At 37.8% G+C, this 19,481-nt stretch overlaps 1 pseudogene; it reads left to right on the top strand.

Annotated features, from left to right (window-relative positions):
- The first annotated feature begins 3,730 nt into the window (after positions 1-3,730).
- Positions 3,731-19,116, top strand: LOC111370295 (annotated as a pseudogene).
- Positions 19,117-19,481: the final 365 nt, after the last annotated feature.

Genomic DNA, 19,481 nt, shown 5'->3' with positions numbered 1-19,481 from the left:
ATATGTTTTAGCGGAAGCTTAATTTTTACAATGATAATTTTAACAACTTTTCGAATACTTTAAATAAAACACTGAATCAAAAAAACGAAACGTAATTTATTTGAAGAAAACACAACTTGTTCTCGCGTTCAGCGTTATTCAAATACTTTAAAGAAATAACATTGAAAACGTTCACAAAAATAAATCTAAATAACTTGTTCACCGGGTTTTCCATGGGCTCGTTGGACCACTCTCCATCTTTTCCATCATCCAGACTCAAGGTAGAATCATATCAATTTTTAGAGAAGGGGTTAAACCCGTGAGTTAAAAAAACTCAATAGATATCATTGGTGCATTCGTGATCAAGCTATACATTTCAAAGCTGTAACTTTAGAAACCTTTTCATAGTAGGATTTTCGGTAGAATCCCAAATACGTAGAGTCATGACTTAACATAACGCCTTGACCAAAAGTACATGCCGTACCTGGAGGTACCATTAGACATGGAGGTGTAATGCCCTGACCCCTTGTGGACCGGAACGTTAATTTACTTAAAACCGGTGGTTTAGTCATAGGAGAATATGTTTTAGCGGAAGTTTAATTTTTACAATGATAATTTTAAAAACAACCTTTCGAATACTTTAAATAAAACACTGAATAAAAAAAAAGGGAACGTAATTTATTTGAAGAAAACACAACTTGTTCTCGCGTTAAACGTTATTCAAATACTTTAAAGAAATAACATTGAAAACATTCACAAAAATAAACCTAAATAACTTGTTCACCGAATTTTCCATGAGCTCATTACACCACTCTCCATCTTTTCCATCATCTAGGCACAAGGTAGAATCATATCAATCTATAGAGAAGGGATTAAACCTGTTAGTTAAAAAAACTCAATAGATATCATTGGTGCATTCGTGATCAAGTTATACATTTCAAAGCTGTAACTTTAGAAACATTTTCATAGTAGGATTTTCGATAGAATCCCAAACACGTAGAGTCATGACTTAACACAACGCCACGACCGGAAGTACATGCCGTACCCATAGGTACCATTAGACGTGGAAGTGTATGTCGTATCGGAGGTACCATTAGACATACAACCATTAACATAAATCTTCATTTGCTAGAAACTTATAAATTAACACGAATTAACACTTTGCACCTCTACCTACCTTGATTGATGCTTTGAACCTTGTTAAAAAATGCACTTTTTTGATGTTTCAAAAAAAATACTCCGTTGAGAATTGATGCTTGGAAAACACTTCTTGATAGCACCAAAACTTTTAGAAAAAACTAATTCTCCTCTCTCTCCTTTCTCTTTTTTCTAAACTTGAAAACTCGCTCTTTTATTCTTAGAAACTTTTGTCTTGGTATGAAAAATGTGTATGCATTGGGGCCTATTTATAGGTGAAAATCTCACAATTTAAGGGCAAGTGAAGGGCCTAATACTCATTAATACGGGTACCATTTATGTGGGAGTTATAGGTTTAAGAATGTGCTAGAAAATCGTGTAGGAATTTGACTTTTCATGTTTCGCGTACTTCGGTTGATACTGTTCAGCCTTTAGTATTTCTATCATAACTTTTTCTCCTGATATTTGATTGAGGTAATTCAAAGTGCGTTGGAAATCTAACTCAAAGAGCTACAACTTTTCTTTAGATATCATTCTTCAAATCGAATGTTTTCTATGTCGTAAATGGGTCTCAAATGAGACTAAAAATCTGAAGTATACTTTAGCCATCCAATATTCATGTCCTAGTGCAACTAAGGTGTTTAAAATTATTTGGGGTTCTACATGTGTGTTCCTTTTGTGATTCAAAAACTTCTGTAATTTGGCCGGTGTTTGTTCTAGTGGATTCGAGCTTATTCCTTTGTGGATGCTCAACGAGGATTAGGCGATTTGATAAATCGTTGAACCTCGGGGCTTCGGCCAAAAATCGCTTGTGTTCTCTTTATTGTTTTTCAGATCTGCAAATCTTAATCCTTAGTCTTGCGTTTTTGATGTTTTGAAATGGTCCTAGGGTTCCTACAGTTACATAGAATTATTTTTTCCCTGTGTAATTCCTTTTTGTCCAGATTGCATTTTTGAACATCGAACTTCAAACTTATAAACCCAACAGCACAACTCTTTAAATTTTCATTTTTCTAGCTTATCTTGGGGACATTTTTGGGGAGGATTCTTGAACATTTAGTGGATTCTCAAAAAAGAGAGAGAACAAAAGGGATGAATAAAATAGGAACTTTGAAGAAATTGAGAAGATTGAAAGGGAAGAAGATTAAAACACAATTTGACTCCTAAATCCTTTTCTAGGGAGGGGTTCCAGGTCTTTTCTTTCATTTTTACTTTAATTACATGGTTTGGGGGTGTATTTCTTGCACTTCCGTATTTTCTCACGTTTTCACAAAATGTGCTAAATTGTGAAAATGATGTAAGCCTAAGTTGAAGATTAAGCATAAGTTGAAGATTAAATTTCTACGATCATTTTTTAGTTTCTAATTAAACATTTACTGGATGTTTTATTACTCGTAATAGAGATAATTGATTTCTTATTTTTTGTCAAATTTTAGGATCAGTTTATCGAGAGGTGAAAAGTGTGTTTAGCTCTCTTAACAAAGGTTTTGAAGGGAATGGAAATATATCAGTGGTTTGTGTGATCGTGGATGATATTGGTTGTGCTTAGCACTTTAGTTTGTAATTTTTAATTATACCGACAATCCGTACATCATAATAAGTTTCGAGTCTACTCGAGAGGAACTATCGAACATTGACGGGGCATCGGTAGTCAATGTTAAATATAACCTAGAACTTGATTATAGAAATTAAAGAGGATAATTAAGTGAAGTCAAAATCCTAGTAATTTCTCACATTCAAATATTCTCTAAACTAATGTTATCAGTTTTGATTGCTTTAATTTTAGTAGTTGCTTGCCAATTGATTAGTTTGTTAAAATGATCAAACTAATTTATTTATATTTCTAACAATTCAATCAACCCTTATTAACTTCTTAGGATTCAACTTTTTTTCATCACTTTATAACTTATTCATGACTAGTGCATTTGCAGCATTACATCGCTGATTGCAAACGCTTATAATCAAGTTAGTGAAGAAGCAATTTTCTAGGCATGTTGTTGCCATTACTTTATGGATATTGTCGAGTTAAAATTAATTGTCAAAGAACTTCAAGATTTTAGGTTTGCAAAATTATCAAACCTATGCATCTTGAATTATTAATTTCTAATTCAAATCTTCCTTCAAAAACATAAAACTTCCCAGTTTGATGCTTCTACCAGCCATTGAGATTAATAAATAATAAGTGCCGTATTAGTGCTGAAAATGAGTAAGAAAATGCAGTAAGCAATTGATAAGACATAGTTTTTTATTTTATAATAATAAAGCATCGGCCACGGAATTAATTGAATGCTTTTATTAATAATAATAAAAAAAAAGTTCATGGGGACATAAAAGCATTCTTTAATTAATTGAATGTAATGAAGAAGCAGCCACGGAATTGACCTATGATTTCCCCTTCATCCATAACTTGCCGGGCTTTCCAGGGACTTTGTAATGCAACAAGATGATATTTTGAAGAAGAATGAACTCCATGAATTCTATAAATACCTCTGTGTCTCTCGAATGGATGCACAACACATTTCTTCAGATCATTAAATTCAAATACATTAAACTCTCCTACTCAAAAGAATGGCTTCGACTCGCAGTTGGAAGCTTATTTTTATTGCAATTCTGGTGTTGGAGATGTGGGCATCTCAAGCCATAGCTCGTTCATTGCAAGATGCATCCATGGTTGAAAAACACGAGCAATGGATGACACAATATGGACGCCAGCATAAGAATGGTGCAGAGAAGGCAATGCGATGCAAAATATTCAAGGAGAATGTGGAGTACATCGAGACTTTTAATAAAGCAGGGACTGGGTCTTATCAGCTTGGCATCAATCAATTTGCTGATCTGACAAATAAGGAGTTTCAGGCATCTCGGAATGGATACAAAATGTCCCCTTTCCTAAAGTCACCTAAAGCGTGTCATTTAGGTATGAAAATATGACTGCGGCTCCATCGAGCATGGACTGGAGAAAGAAGGGAGCTGTTACTGGTGTTAAGGACCAAGGCCAATGTGGTTGGTTAACTTAATTCGTTGTTATATATTTCCTGATTCTAACATCAAATCTGTTTTTTATCTAACTATTTGTAATTTGTACAAATACAATAGGATGTTGTTGGGCTTTCTCAGCCGTTGCAGCCACTGAAGGAATAAACCAGCTTTCAACAGGAAAATTGATTTCATTATCCGAACACGAACTTGTGGATTGTGACACAAGTGAAGATATGGGCTGCAATGGAGGTCTAATGGATAATGCATTTCAGTTCATCATCAAGAATCACGGACTTACTGAAGGCTGAAGAATAATTAACCAAGAGGGGGGTGAATTGGTTATTTGAACCTTTTTCTAAAATAAACGCAAATTTAAGCAAATAACTATGAATAAACAAGACAACACAAAATAATAAGAGGAAGGGAAAAGAGAGTGCAAATGATGTAATAAGGAGGTTCGATCCAATCACGATCTACGTCCCCCGTTACCAAACTCTCCGTCACGAGCAAGGCCTTTTTAACTATCTTTTATTGACTTTATGGTGCAATCCAACCCTTACAATACCTCCTGTGACTTGCAACTAAGAAGCACTGATCCTTTTACACGTTGAGCTTTCCGAGACCTCAACTCCACCCACAAGAAAATCAAAGTTACAATTGAAAGGTTTCTCTCTTAACAAATGGTATGAACACAACTAAATATTAAGAGAGAATTAGGTACAAACACTTCAATAAATCACAAAGAATATTGCTCAAGTATTGTGTGAAAACTTTTATTGAGATATATGATTTTTGAAAAAGTTACTCATTCAAAAAGTTTTTCAACAAATAAATATTTTGATCTCTTAAAGATTGAAAAATAAGGTAGATAAGATCAATAAATAACTCTCTTTAATATTCTCAAAGCTTACCGTAAAAGAGGTATAAAGAGAAGTATTTATAGCCATCAATCAGGAGATCCGGACAAGTGATTCGGACGTTCGCTTGTTATCCAGATGATTAACTAGCCGTTTGCCAAACGGTTAAAAAATGTGACCGTTGGACATCGCATCCGGACGTCCGGAAGACCCCATCTAGAGGTCCGGATGAGCCAACTATTTCCCATCAAATTTTACTTTTTTATGAAAAATGTTCTTTAAGAAACTTGTAGGGTTTTCTAATGTACTTCATATAGATAAGTAATTTTATAAGGATTTAATTGTGAAAAATCAAATTAATTATCTTTTAAAAATAATTTTTATGTAAGTAAAGTTTGTCATGATAATTCTCATGCATAAAAATTGTTTGAGCTATAATCGATGCGAGATATTAAAATGTTTTACCTTTACACTTGAGTATACAAATGCATCTATAGCTAATGTCTTCAATTTCTTCATCCAATGCAATTTGGTGCGTGAAAGCTTGATTTCCATTTCCTTGTTCGTAAATCTTGTGTATATATAGTTTTGCGTCAAGGTTGTATGATTCCTAATCTAGATCTTTTGTGTCATAATTTTGCAATAATCACTATCAGTCACTTAAAGTTTAATTTGTTAGAATCAAACGCAATTTGTTTGTAATAATCAAAACAAGAAGTCAACCATCAGGTCAATACTTACAACTGAATCTAGTAGTAAAATGGACTATGAGTCCAAGTTTCGATCCCACGAGGATTGAGTTAGTTCAAATTAATCTAGTACGACCTTAACCGAAACACGACAACCAAATTGAGGTTTTATACTTTAACTAACAAAATGTAACCGTTGATGTAATTATGAATGAAGAATTATACTAAGTGCAAAATAACTTGTATGCAATTTAACTAGAATTTTATGGAGTTAATGGATGTACTAACGTACTGGGATCACGAATACTCAAGCAATACCCGTTCAATTGTCAATTATGCAACTTTGACACACAATTCCACAAAAGATGAATCGATATTCCTATTTTAATTTAGCAATCTCTCTCGAGTAATGTCAAACCTATACCACTATATGATTCGACTATATTTCTATGACGAATACTAACATACCGAAATGCATTATGAATTCACGAATATCCAATGATTCACACAAGGCATAGAGGTATATTTTTATCCCCTATCGGACCCTATGATGGTTTATACTATGTCGAACCTATTTTTCCTTCTTTCAAATGCATAAAACAGGCCATCACAATCATATAATTACGTGCACAATAATCATATGAAAATAAAAATGCAATAAATCAATCAAATCAGGAACTTGTGTTCGAATACGTCAAAAATCCAAAACAACAATTAAACGTAGTATTAGAAGGTTCATCGATCTCCTAGTAGTGATAAATCTAGCCTAACATGCTAAAAAAAATAAAACATAAAAATATCTGAAGAAACGACATCACCCGAATCAATCTTTAATCCGATCTTCACTTGGCGCGATGTTGTTCTCTTGTTCTATCCTTTGTTTCTCCTTCAAAATCTCCCAAAAACATGTAAAAATGGCCTCCTTACGTTCTGGTCGAGTTTTTGTACTTATAGGACCCTAAAAATATTGTTTCCGTAAGAGTTTCGGAAGAAAAATGAAACTAAATTTTTTCTCGATAATTGCTCTATGCGACCGCATAGAGAAACTCCATGCGGTCGCATAGAGTAAAATTTTGGGGCATCTTTGTTTGCAGTATGCTACTATGCAACCGCATAGAGGATAGTACTATGCGGTCGCATAGTACTATCTACTATGACAGCTATGCGTTTTGGTCCTCCCACTTGCATCCTTCACTTCTCAGCATCCTCGCTTCATTCTTTTCATTTCATCAACCCATGATATCCTCAATTGGTAATTGGCTAAATCGATTTCTCGATTTGTTCATTGGATCACTTTTGGATATTTGCACTTTTGGTCCCTGAACTTTCACTTTGCGTCACTTTAGTCCTTTTTCGCATCTTTTCTCTTGAATTTCACCATGTTGATCGTTGTTCCCTACAATTCACAAATGTACAATATTAAGTCACAATTCAATCATTTTGCTCATTTTTAAGTCATGTTTGTGACCTAAATAAGTGTGCAAAAACACCCTTATCAAATCCCCCAAACTTGAACTATTGTTTGTCCTCAAGCAATATAGTGCTTAATTCTGAACAAATATGGCTTAATACCCTGTTGTGGCTCAGGATTGGACTGAGTATTTAAAAATTTATCTGTGCAAACATGACATCAATCCTTACCTGTTTAATGTAAATTGATGTGCGTGTGTGAATTCATGCCAACATATCAGGTTTATGATGAATTTGAGTCCCAACCCCAAGTGGTCAAATATATCCTTACTCGCTCGAGAGATACACAACCTCCCAAACTTATTCTTTTCACTCAATTATCCCAGGGTTGTGTTTTAAGATTAGGAATTTATATAGTTGTAGTCCTCACCCTCTCGTAGTTCGGATTTAGCATTACTATCACAAGTCTACATTTCAAAAAGTGAAGGCTCTCCTAGATTTGATCTCAAGATCAAACTAGATTACTTGTCTCACCTCAGAGGTACAGTCTCTTCAACCAAATGTCTAAGGGCTTTTCGTCATGTTTTGTCTCTCTTTTGTTTTTCTCACCTTTCTTTAATTTCTGATTGATTGTCATCTTCTCATTTGCTTTCTATATAACCCATGTAATGAGCTTTAGGCCGGTGACTCCCAAACCAATTGGCTTTAGGGCACCAGGTTTTAAACCCTTGCAGACTTATTCACTCGAGTTATAAAGGCTCGATAAGATGACTTTTTATTAACTTCTTTCCCTCTTGCTTTCTATATGACCCGTGTATCGAGCTTTGGGTCGGTGACTCCCAAACCAGTTGACTTTAGGGCACCATATTTTGAAATATCCTTACAAGCTTACTTGCTCGAGTCATATAGGCATGAAAATGAGTGTTTTATTCTCACATATTAAATTTGTGCCCTTTGTTATTTTTCTAGACATTTAGTTTCCAAAACCAACCCCCAATTTAAGATTTTCACCGACTCTTCATCCCACTGGTCTAGGCAATATACACAATAAATTTCATGCACGGAGCCCCGCTCATCTCAATGCTTTCCTATAATAGCTCAACTATCACCAAACTGTCTTAAGGTAGTTCATGGACTAATTCAATAGGGGGTTATCATTCGTTTCCTATGTTATACCCAAAATCCAATCATTCTCCTAATATGTCAAACATGAATAGCGTGCATATACAAAGTCAAGTGTTGCATCAACAAGTATCAGGTAGTCTAATCAACACCAGATCCAAAGTTTTTGAAGTTTAAACTAGTCCAATAATATCATCATAGCTAATAAGGTTATCAAGCCCACACAAGCATGCATGAAGAAAATTTAAAATAACTGAATAAAATGCAAAATTAATTTTTTTAACACACATCATGCACACATTATGCAGTAATGGAAAATAGTGGAAGATAGATAATGATGAACACAGATAGAGACTTAAAATTATGTCACTCCCCCCAAACTTGGTTAATACATTGTCCCTAATATAAGATTAACAAAAGATTAAAGACATAATTTGAAGGACAAAATGAAAATGAAAAAACAAAATGGGGACAACAGTACTCCCTGATCAAAACAATGGCTGGGACGGAAAGCTGGGCCCGACATCATTATTGCCAGGAGGAGAGGGAAAGCGGGACAAGATCTTTCTCAACATTGCAGACTGCTGGGTCTGGTCCATCTGCATGGCCTGAACCCTCGTCTCCAAACTCCCCAAACGGTCCTAAGACTCGTTTACCCGCCACTGTATACCGTCCATCTGGCCAACTTACATGCCCAAACGCCCGTCAAAGATACTCATCTGTCGGCGTGCTGCAATGGATTCAATGCTGGAAGTGGATGCAAAGTTTCGTGCAGATATCATATACGTCTGCACCTGCTGGATGGTGGTAGATAGTGCCTCAAAGGATTGCTGAAGTTGTTGTATGTCTCGGTCGTGTCCAGTCATAGTAGCAAACATCTGCCGCAATAACTGGGTGTCCACGTCAGCCGATGGTAGTGGAGCCTGTGGCATTTCAAAGTCCTCAGCTGCTGGCCCCTCTACAGCCTGTTGCTGTCGTCGACACTCGTTTTCCAATTTCTGTTGATGTTTAATCCTGGCGCGGTCCTGGGCCTCGAGTGTTAGGTGTTTGATAAATGGACTTGGTTTCTTCGGTGCCTTCCCTGGCTGAACTTGTATGCCGACAGCTTTACAAATTTCACTTATCAAGCTCGAAAAAATTAGTGATGTGTGTCTGTCACCCCATGCGCCTGTAATGCGTATCTGATTGTAAATGTAAGTGGCCAAGTCAATCTTGTTGCCCCAAACTAAGTGGTAGATGAAACCCGCCTTTTGATCTGTGAATGTCAACCTATGGGAGATGGACTCGATGTTGTGGCAAATGAACAACCATAGGATGGCTATAGACGGAATGAGGTCAATCTGATACCAATCAGCAGTAGGGAGCGGCCAAGCATTTTCACGTCCCAATAAAACTTCTGCAACTTCAACCTAATTGAAATCATGCGGGATTGGGACTACATTTGTCCAGGTGAGCTGATAGTAATCATGTATTACCTCAGGTGCAAACATGAGCCATTTGCCTCGAACCCAAGTCTGATGCAGATGGTCGGATCCCGGTGTGTCTATTTCAGCATTGAAATTTGCATAGAATTCCCGCACCAAATTTTAATAGACGGGGTGTGGTCTTTCAATCACCTTCTCTCACCCGCAGTTGTGGACTAGATAAACCAATTCAAAACCCCGGAAATCGTCCAACTTAACTGGTCTCTCGGGGATGAGCGCCCATTCCCGGACAACATTGGCATAGTGGGCTGCTTGGTTGGAAGAAAGAAAACGTCGGACTCTCCCTTCGGGTTCCCTAGTCCGGGCTGTGCCAGATGTGGAACCAACTTTCTCCTTTCCTTTTGTTGTACGCTTTGGGGGCATCCTGCAAAGATAAAGAAATAATAGTCAGTAAACTGCAGTTTTTTTAAAAAAAAATGATAGGGGGAAGGAGATAAGCGAGACAAATAGTGCACAAATCCCCCAAACTTGCTTCAACATGCATATAGACACCTTAGTGTGCACTTATCAAAATATGACAAAGACGGTAGTGTTAAGAGAATGTCGAGGTGAAAATTTGGAAATTTAGGCCAAAACAAGCACATTTGAAAAAAATTGGATCAATGATCGAGTACGCATGTTCGGCCCCGGACATCATCAAAAAATATCGAAATTTTCCCAGGCAAGCTCCGGGCATATGAGAGTATTCAATGAGATCTACCACATATTCAAATTTCAAAGCAAATGGACTTCGTTTGGTATGCCAAATAATGGTGGAAAATAGGAGACGTAGGGTGCCGTGACATGCCGTGTGCCTACGTGTTGCAAAATGGATGTGATGTGATACATTGCCGTTCAAATGATTGTGCATGTTATAACATGCAAAGTTCAAGAAGACATGCTCAAGAACGTCTAAGGAAGGCAAAATAACAAGTTACACACAAACGGAGGTCCAAACAACCAAAATGAATCAAGTAACTCGATGATTAAGTGTGCATGTACGCCCCTGGACATCATCGAGAAAACTTGAAGTTTTCCCGAGCAACCTCCGGGCATATGAAAGTATGTAGTGTGAGTAGTACATATTCAAATTTCACGTACATGGATGTCGTACGGGTATTTAAAGCAAGGGACAAAGTGGGTGCGGTAAAGTGACGTGAGCCTAACACATGTGCCTCAATGTGGGTAAGTGAGTGGGTCGAGCTCAATTACTATGCATTTGACCACTATGTATACGGGAACGCGTATCCCGTATAGGTAGATTGTCCAATGCGAGATTGGTCAAAATGCACAACAAATATCACTTAGGAAATGCATTGAACACGTTGTGTGCAATAAAAATTCATCTCCATTAAAAAAATACTTGGCAAATGGTAATCATCCAAAGAACAAAAACACAAATGAAAGCTCGACCCTAGCAAACTCACACCCATTCAACCGAACTCACAAGTAGAAAAGAGGAGGAACTACAACCCAAATTCAAATGTAAGGAGGGAAGAAGAAAATACCTTTTGTGCCTTGAAGACAAGTAATGAATGTGGGATCGATTGATGAAATGAATTAGGGGTAGGAATGTTAGTGGGTGTGAGAGTGGTCGAATGAGGGTAGTGAGCCCTAAGGGTGAGAGAGGGGTGTACTATGAAGATGGGTGATTGCCCTTCGAATGAGCCGGTCTTGGACTTAAGTCCATGACCGGTTATAACTATGCGGCCGCATAGTTAAATTCTATGCGGTTGCATAGTGAAGAAAATTTTCCCCAAATTACTTTCGGTATATGTCTATGAATTTTTTTTTTCAACACACTGAAGTCCAAAAAGATATTTCCCTCGTAAATAATTTTTTTTTTACCTAGAAATGTGTGAATCATACTCTCAAACACCCAAAATCATTTCAAACTAACCGACCAATGTAGGTAATGCCCAAAAAATTATGGAGATGATAATTCGATCCTATTAACATGCATGTACGACCGATGAACTAGAAAAATGTAAATGCGAAAATGAAATAATTCTAAAAATAATGCAAAAAGAAAGCGAATAAAAGGATACAGTGGGTTGCCTCACACCCAGCGCTAGATTATAGTCGATAGCTTGACTCTACCTTATTGCGTCATTCTGGTGATCGAAAATGAACGGTAGACTTTTCTTTTAAAAAATCGCCTCCCCAATAGTACTTCAAACGCTGTCCATTGACCTTGAATGTTCCCTTGCTGTCGTGAGTGATCTCAACTGCCCCATGTGGGAAAACCTGTGGAATGGTATACGGACCAGACCACCTCGATCGCAGCTTTCCTGGAAACAGCTTAAGCCTAGAGTTGTAGAATAACACTTTTTGCCCCACCGTAAATTCACGCCTCTGAATGTGCATATCATGTCATTTCTTTGTCCGCTCTTTGTAGAGCCTTGAATTCTCATAGGCTTCCACTCTGAACTCGTCCAGCTCATTAAGTTGTAGTAGACGTTTTTCACCCATAGCTTTCAAATCCAAATTCAATTTCTTCATTGCCCAGTAAGCATGATGTTCTATCTCAAGAGGTAAGTGGCATGCCTTCTCGAAAACCAGTCGATATGTTGACATTCCTAAAGCGGTCTTGAATGCTGTCCTATAGGCCCACAAGGCGTCGTCCAGTTTCTTAGACCAATCCTTCCGTGACGAGCTTACTATGACTTCGAGTATTCGCTTCAATTGTCTATTGGACACTTTGACCTGTTCGCTGGTTTGGGGATGATAAGCAGTGGCTACACGATGTTTAACGCCATATTTAGCCAACAATTATTCAAACCGACGATTGTAAAAATGTTTGCCCCCGTCACAGATTATAGCTCTCGGTGTTCCAAAGCGGGTAAAGATATGTTTCTTTAGAAACTCAATCACCATCTTCCCATCATTGGTAGGCAATGCAACAGCCTCTACCCACTTCGATACGTAACCCACAGTCACTAATATGTACTGATTAGAAAATGATGGGGAAATGGTCCCATGAAATCGATCCCCCAGACGTCGAATAGTTCCACCTCCAGGATACTGTTCAAAGGCATTTCATTTCCCCTGAATATATTACCGGTGCGTTGACATCGATCACAACTTTTCACGAATTCAAAAGCATCTTTAAATATTATAGGCCAATAAAAACCTGATTGAAGGATCTTCGCCGCTGTTTTTGAAGCACCAAAATGCCTTGTATATGTAGATAAATGACAATGTTCTAATATCAAAGGCACTTCTTTCTCAGGTACGCAGCGACGAACAATTTGATCAGCCCCCGCCTGTATAGAATGGGATCCTCCCAAAAATAATATTTCAATTCAGAGAAAAATTTCTTCTTCTGATGACTGGAGTAATCAGGCGGCATGATAGACCTGGCTAAGTAGTTAACTATGTCTGCATACCAAGGTGCCTCCCCCATACCAAAAATTTGTTCATCCGGGAAGACTTCGTTGATTTTCACTATTTTTGTTTGTACTGTGGTCTTGAGTTGAGACAAGTGGTCTGCCACCACATTTTCACAGCCCTTCTTATCCCTGATTTCCAAGTCAAACTCTTAAAGCGACAATATCCATCGAATGAGACCGGGCTTTGCATTCTTCTTTTCCATTAAGTACTTGATAGCAGCGTGATTTGTGTAAACGATGACCTTTGATCCCACAAGATATGATCGAAATTTATCAAAGGCGTAGACTACCACATGGAGCTCTTTTTCTGTGGTGGCATAATTGAGTTGAGCGTCGTTTAAGGTCTTACTTGCATAGTAAATCACGTGAAATATCTTATTTCTTCGTTGTCCCAAGATGGCCCCAATAGCATAATCACCGGCGTCACACATTAATTCAAATGGCAGATTCCAATCTGGTGTGATGATCACGGGTGCTGAAATCAACTTCTCCTTCAAGGTGTTAAAAGCGAGTAGACCCTCATATGTGAACTCAAATGTGGATTCCTTCATCAACAGACAGCACAATAGTTTAGTAATCTTTGAAAAATCCTTGATGAACCTTCTGTAGAAACCGGCATGCCCGAGGAAACTACGAACACCTTTCACGGATGTAGGTGACGGCAATTTCTCGATCACCTGAATCTTTGCTCTGTCCACTTCAATACCCTTTGCTGAGATTCTGTGTCCTAGCACAATCCCTTCCTGTACCATAAAGTGGCATTTCTCCCAATTCAATACCAAGTTAGTCTCCGTACACCGCTGTAGTACAAGACTCAAATGCTCCAAGCACTCATCAAACGAAGACCCGAACACTGAGAAATCGTCCATGAATACCTCGATGAATTTCTCAATCATATTTTAGAAGATAGCCATCATGCAGTACTGAAAAGTTGTAGGAGCGTTGCATAAACCAAACGGCATCCTATGGTATGCAAAGGTACTGTAGGGGCAAGTGAAAGCTGTATTCTCCTGATCGTCAGGTGCTACTGGAATCTGATTATACCCGGAATACCATCTAGAAAATAGTAATGCGAATGCCCTGCTAGTCTCTTCAGTATCTTATCAATGAACGGTAGTGGAAAGTGATCCTTTCGAGTAGCAGCGTTTAGTTTGCGGTAATCGATGCAAACTCTCCATCCAATCACTGTCCGTGTAGGAATCAACTCATTTTTCTCGTTTTCTATCACTGTGATACCCCCTTTCTTGGGAACAACTTGTGCTATACTAATCCACGCACTATCTGATATTGGATAGATGATCCCTGTATCGAGCAACTTCAATACTTCAGCCCTAACCACTTCCTTCATGTGTGGATTCAATCTCCACTGACCATCAATGCCTGGTTTAAATTTTTCCTCCATGAGTATTTTGTGCATGCATAGTGACGGGCTGATCCCTTTGATGTCTACAATCAACAATCCAATGGCTGTTTTACTCTCCCTTAGCACCCGAAGTAGTTTCTCCTCCTCTACCTCACTGACAATACTTGAAATAATAACCGGAAGTGTAGAAGATTCCCCTAGGTAAGCATATCGAAGGTGTGGTGGCAGTTGCTTGAGTTCGAATATGGAAGGTTGCTGAATAGATGGCACTGACTTTGTAGTCCTAGTTCCCCGGCTCTTCGAAGTAACGTCTACGCATGTATGGCAGATTAGTTTCCAAAAATCGTGCACATGTTTCAATCTCACTCGAATCAGTGCGAATGAATGGAGAATGTGTAATGCACGCCTCGTAAGCATCGGAAGGATGATGTAGCCGAAATGTATCTTGAATTACTCTATCAATTACATCAATCTAGAAACAACTGTCTGACTCAGTAGGGAATTTCATTGCCTTGAACACGTTCAACGAGATTTGCTCTTCGCCGAGCCTCAATATAAGCTGCCCTTTTTGAATATCAACAATCGCTTTTTCAATAGCTAGGAAAGGTCGCCCCAATATAAGTGGAACATCCTTATCTTCCTCCATATCCAAGATAAGAAAATCGGCTGAAAATATGAACTTCTCTACTTTTACCAATACGTCTTCAATGATCCCTCTTGAATGTGTAAGGGATCCATCTGCTAACTGTAACGTAACTCTTGTGGCTTTAGCTTCTCCCAAGCCGAGTTTCCTGAAAACAGAGAGAGGCATTAAATTAATACTTGCACCTAAGTCACACAACGCTTTATCAAAATGACAATTCCCAATAGTGCAAGGAACAGTAAAACTCCCTGGATCTTTTAATTTTGGAGGCAACTTTCTCTGGATTCTGGCACTGCATTCCTCCGTTAGCATCACTGTTTTGTGTTCTTCTATCTTTTGCTTGTTGGAGAGGATATCCTTCAGAAATTTTGCATAACTCGGCATCTGAACAAGTGCTTCAGCAAATGGGATGTTGATGTGTAGTTTCTTGAAGATTTCAAGAAACTTACTATATTGCTGATCCAATTTATGCTTTTTCAACCTCTGCGGGAATGGAATAGGAGGTTCATGAGGGTTCATAGGAATGGTAGTTGTACCCCGTGATGTATTGGAATTCTTCTTGACCACATCCCATGTTGTTTGTTCAGTCTGTTCCACAATTTCACTATCTGATATTGGTGCTGATTCCTTGCTAGCTACCAATTTTTTTACATGTATCTCTGGTAGTTGTACTCCACTTTTGGTTGTTATAGCTTTTGCGTGCTCCTTAGGGTTGATTTCAGTGTTGCTGGGTAGATTTCCTGGTGTTCTACCCGTCATGGAGATTGCCATTTGTCTCATTTGTGTCTCTAAATTTTTGATCGCTGCACTTTGGTCTTGAAGAGTTGCATCTGTCTTTCGCATAAACTGGTTGTTGGCTTCCATATACTGATTGGTTGTTATCATGAACTTTTCAAACATCTCTTCTAATGGTGGTTTTTTATCCTGCTGCTGATATTGATCTTGTGGTTTGTTTTGATTCTGATTATTCCACGAGAAGTTTGGGTGTATTCTCCAACCCTGATTGAAGGTTTTTGAATGTGGTTTGTTCTATTGGCGTTGACCCCATTGCACAAAATCTGCATGTTCGACCCCCTGTGCGAGAATTGGACAATTAGCAGTATTGTGGTCTGCTCCACATTTTTCACAACTTGGCTTCTTGACTTGTTTAGTAGTGGCAGTCTGTGAAATGCTCTCAACCTTATGGAACAAAGGGTCTATCTTTGCAGACAGTGTTGAATAAGTATCTACTTCATAAACGCCCTACGATTTCTTTTGAACTACTCGATCTATAGACCACATGGTTGAAGTTGTAGCCATACTCTCAAATAGCTCTCATGCTCCATCAATTGTTCTTGTGGAGATAGATCCGTCAGATGATGAATCCACCATGCTCTTGAAGGATGGAAGTAGTCCAGTGTAGAAAAATCGGATCTGTGTCTTCTTCTCAAAGCCATATTGTGGGCACTTCCTTAACATATTTTTGAAACGATTCCATGCCTCTTCAAATTATTCGGACGCACATTGATTGAATATAGAGATATCATGCCGCATCTTGGCTACCTTAGCTGGTGAGAAGAACTTGGTGCAAAATTTGTGGGCTAGCTCAAGTGGTGATGCTTGCGACGGGAAGTGAATCCAGCCATTTAAGTGCTTTATCCCGCAAGATGTGTGGGAACTGCCGCAATCTTATAACATCATCCGAGATACCATGATACCTAAAGTGTTGACACATATCCAGAAATCGGGATATGTGTGTATGCGGATTTTCACTAGCCATCCAGTGGTATTGATGCCTATTCTGAAATAGTTAAATTACATTGGTTTTCAGCTGGAAATTCGGTTGCCCAAATGGAGGATACACAATGCTAGATTGACTTTGGACCACCAACGGAGCCATAAAGTCCCCAAGTACTGTATTCCCGTCATCTTCAACTGTCATGCCTTCGTTGAGTGGAATTACCGGTTGATTTTACTCGTTAGCCATTTGTTGTGCCGCTCTTGCTTCTCTTTGCCTGTGGCGAAATGTACGTTCAATCTCTGAATCTATGAGAACCAAGTCTTGATCAGGTGCTTCTTGCATACAAGCCCTGAGAATGTAAAATCAACACAAAATTAAATTGAAGTAATAACAAACTAAACCTAGTAAGATAACTATTACTAATCTAAATAAGTTCGAATTAGTGTCACAAAAGATGAAATTAAAACTAAATATCAATTCCCGGTAACGGTGCCAAAAACTTGTTCACAAAATTATTTATTCCTATTTAAAATCCACCGCAAGTGTACGGTTCGTTAACAAGTAGTAAAATGGTCTATGAGTCCAAGTATCGATCCCACGAGGATTGAGTTAGTTCAAATTAATCTAGTACGACCTTAACCGAAACACGACAACCAAATTGAGGTTTTATACTTTAACTAACAAAATGTAACCGTTGATGTAATTATGAATGAAGAATTATACTAAGTGCAAAATAACTTGTATGCAATTTAACTAGAATTTTATGGAGTTAATGGATGTACAAACGTACTAGGATCACGAATCCCCAAGCAATACCCGTTCAATTGTCAATTATGCAACTTTGACACACAATTCCACAAAAGATGAATCGATATTCCTATTTTAATTTAGCAATCTCTCTTGAGCAATGCCAAACCTATCCCACTATATGATTCGACTATATTTCTATGACGAATACTAACATACCGAAATGCATTATAAATTCACGAATATCCAATGATTCACACAAGGCATAAAGGTATATTTATATCCCCCTATCGGATCCTATGATGATTTATACTATGTCGAACCTATTTTTCCTTCTTTCGAATGCATAAAATAGGCCACCACAATCATATAATTACGTGCACAATAATCATATGAAAATAAAAACGCAATAAATCAATCAAATCCGAAACTTGTGTTCGAATACGTCAAAAATCCAAAACAACAATTAAACGTAGTATTAGAAGGTTCATCGATCTCCTAGTAGTGATAAATCTAGCCTAACATGCTAAAAAGAATAAAACATAAAAATATTTGAAGAAACGACATCACCCAAATCAATCTTCAATCCGATCTTTACTTGGCGCGATGTTGTTCTCTTGTTCTATCCTTTATTTCTCCTTCAAAATCTCCCAAAAATATGTAAAAATGGCCTCCTTACGTTTTTGTATTTATAGGACCCTAAAAACATTGTTTCCATAAGAGTTTTGGAAGAAAAAGGAAACTAAATTTTTCCTCGATATTTGCTCTTTGCGACCGCATAGAGTAAGATTTTGGGGCATCTTGTTTGTAGTATGCTACTATGTGACCGCATAGAGGATAGTACTATGCGGTCGCATAGTACTATCTACTATGACAAATGTGCGTTTGGTCCTCCCACTTGTATCCTTCATTTCTTGGCATTTTCGCTTCATTCTTTTCATTTCATCAATCCACGATATCGTAAATTGGTAATTGGCTAAATCGATTACTCGATTTGTTCATAGGATCAAATTTTGGATATTTGCACTTTTGGTCCCTGAACTCACTTTGCGTCACTTTAGTCCTTTCTCGCGTCTTTTCTCCTGAATTTCACCATGTTCATAGTTGTTCCCTACAATTCACAAATGTATAAGATTAAGTCATAATTCAATCATTTTGCTCGTTTTTAAGTCATGTTTGTGACCTAAATAAGTGTGCAAAAACACCCTTTTCAAAATCCTCCCATGCTGCCAAGATTATAGGATACGAGGATGTTCCGGCCAATAGTGAGTCAGCATTGCTTAAAGTGGTGGCTAGACAACCGGAATCTATTGCCATTGATGCTAGTGGATCAGACTTCCAGTTCTATAAGAGTGGAGTTTTCACTGGAGAATGCGGGACTGATCTAGACCATGGTGTTACAGTAGTCGGTTATGGGACAGCTAGTGATGGTACTAAGTATTGGTTAGTTAAGAATTCTTGGGGAACAAGTTGGGGTGAGCATGGATACATTAGAATGTAAAGGGATATTGATGCTGAGGAAGGACTCTGTGGCATTGCCATGCAAGCTTCTTATCCAACAGCATAGAACATCAAGATGTTGTCTCACACTTGATAGTTATTTCCATCAAGACTTCTTCATCTCACCTTGTGTATATCTATTGTCAAATTTTCTGCTCATGCTTCTATAAATGAATACTATAATGAAATTTATATGAATATGATAGGCAATTATTGCCAGTGATTTGCATTAAGTATCTCTATCAAATGATAATTCCAATGTGTGCATAAAAAAGTATACTTAGAGAAACTTCGTATGGGGGAATTCCAAAGCATTCAAAAATTAACTGGATTCCATTTTCAAATAATCCAACTTCAGGGATGTATTTCATTTTTCATCTAATCTATCATCTAACGCTATCTAAACAGAGGTTATAACCCAGTTTAGGTGGCATTAATGTGGCATTAAATGATTGGTGAAATTAAATAAGTCAGTTAATT

The sequence above is a fragment of the Olea europaea genome, chromosome 21, assembly GCF_002742605.1.
Source record: "Olea europaea var. sylvestris chromosome 21, O_europaea_v1, whole genome shotgun sequence".
NCBI classification, from domain to species: Eukaryota; Viridiplantae; Streptophyta; class Magnoliopsida; order Lamiales; family Oleaceae; genus Olea; species Olea europaea.
The sequence above is the reverse complement of the archived record's forward strand: the minus strand, read 5'-3'. Positions and strand labels throughout refer to the sequence as shown.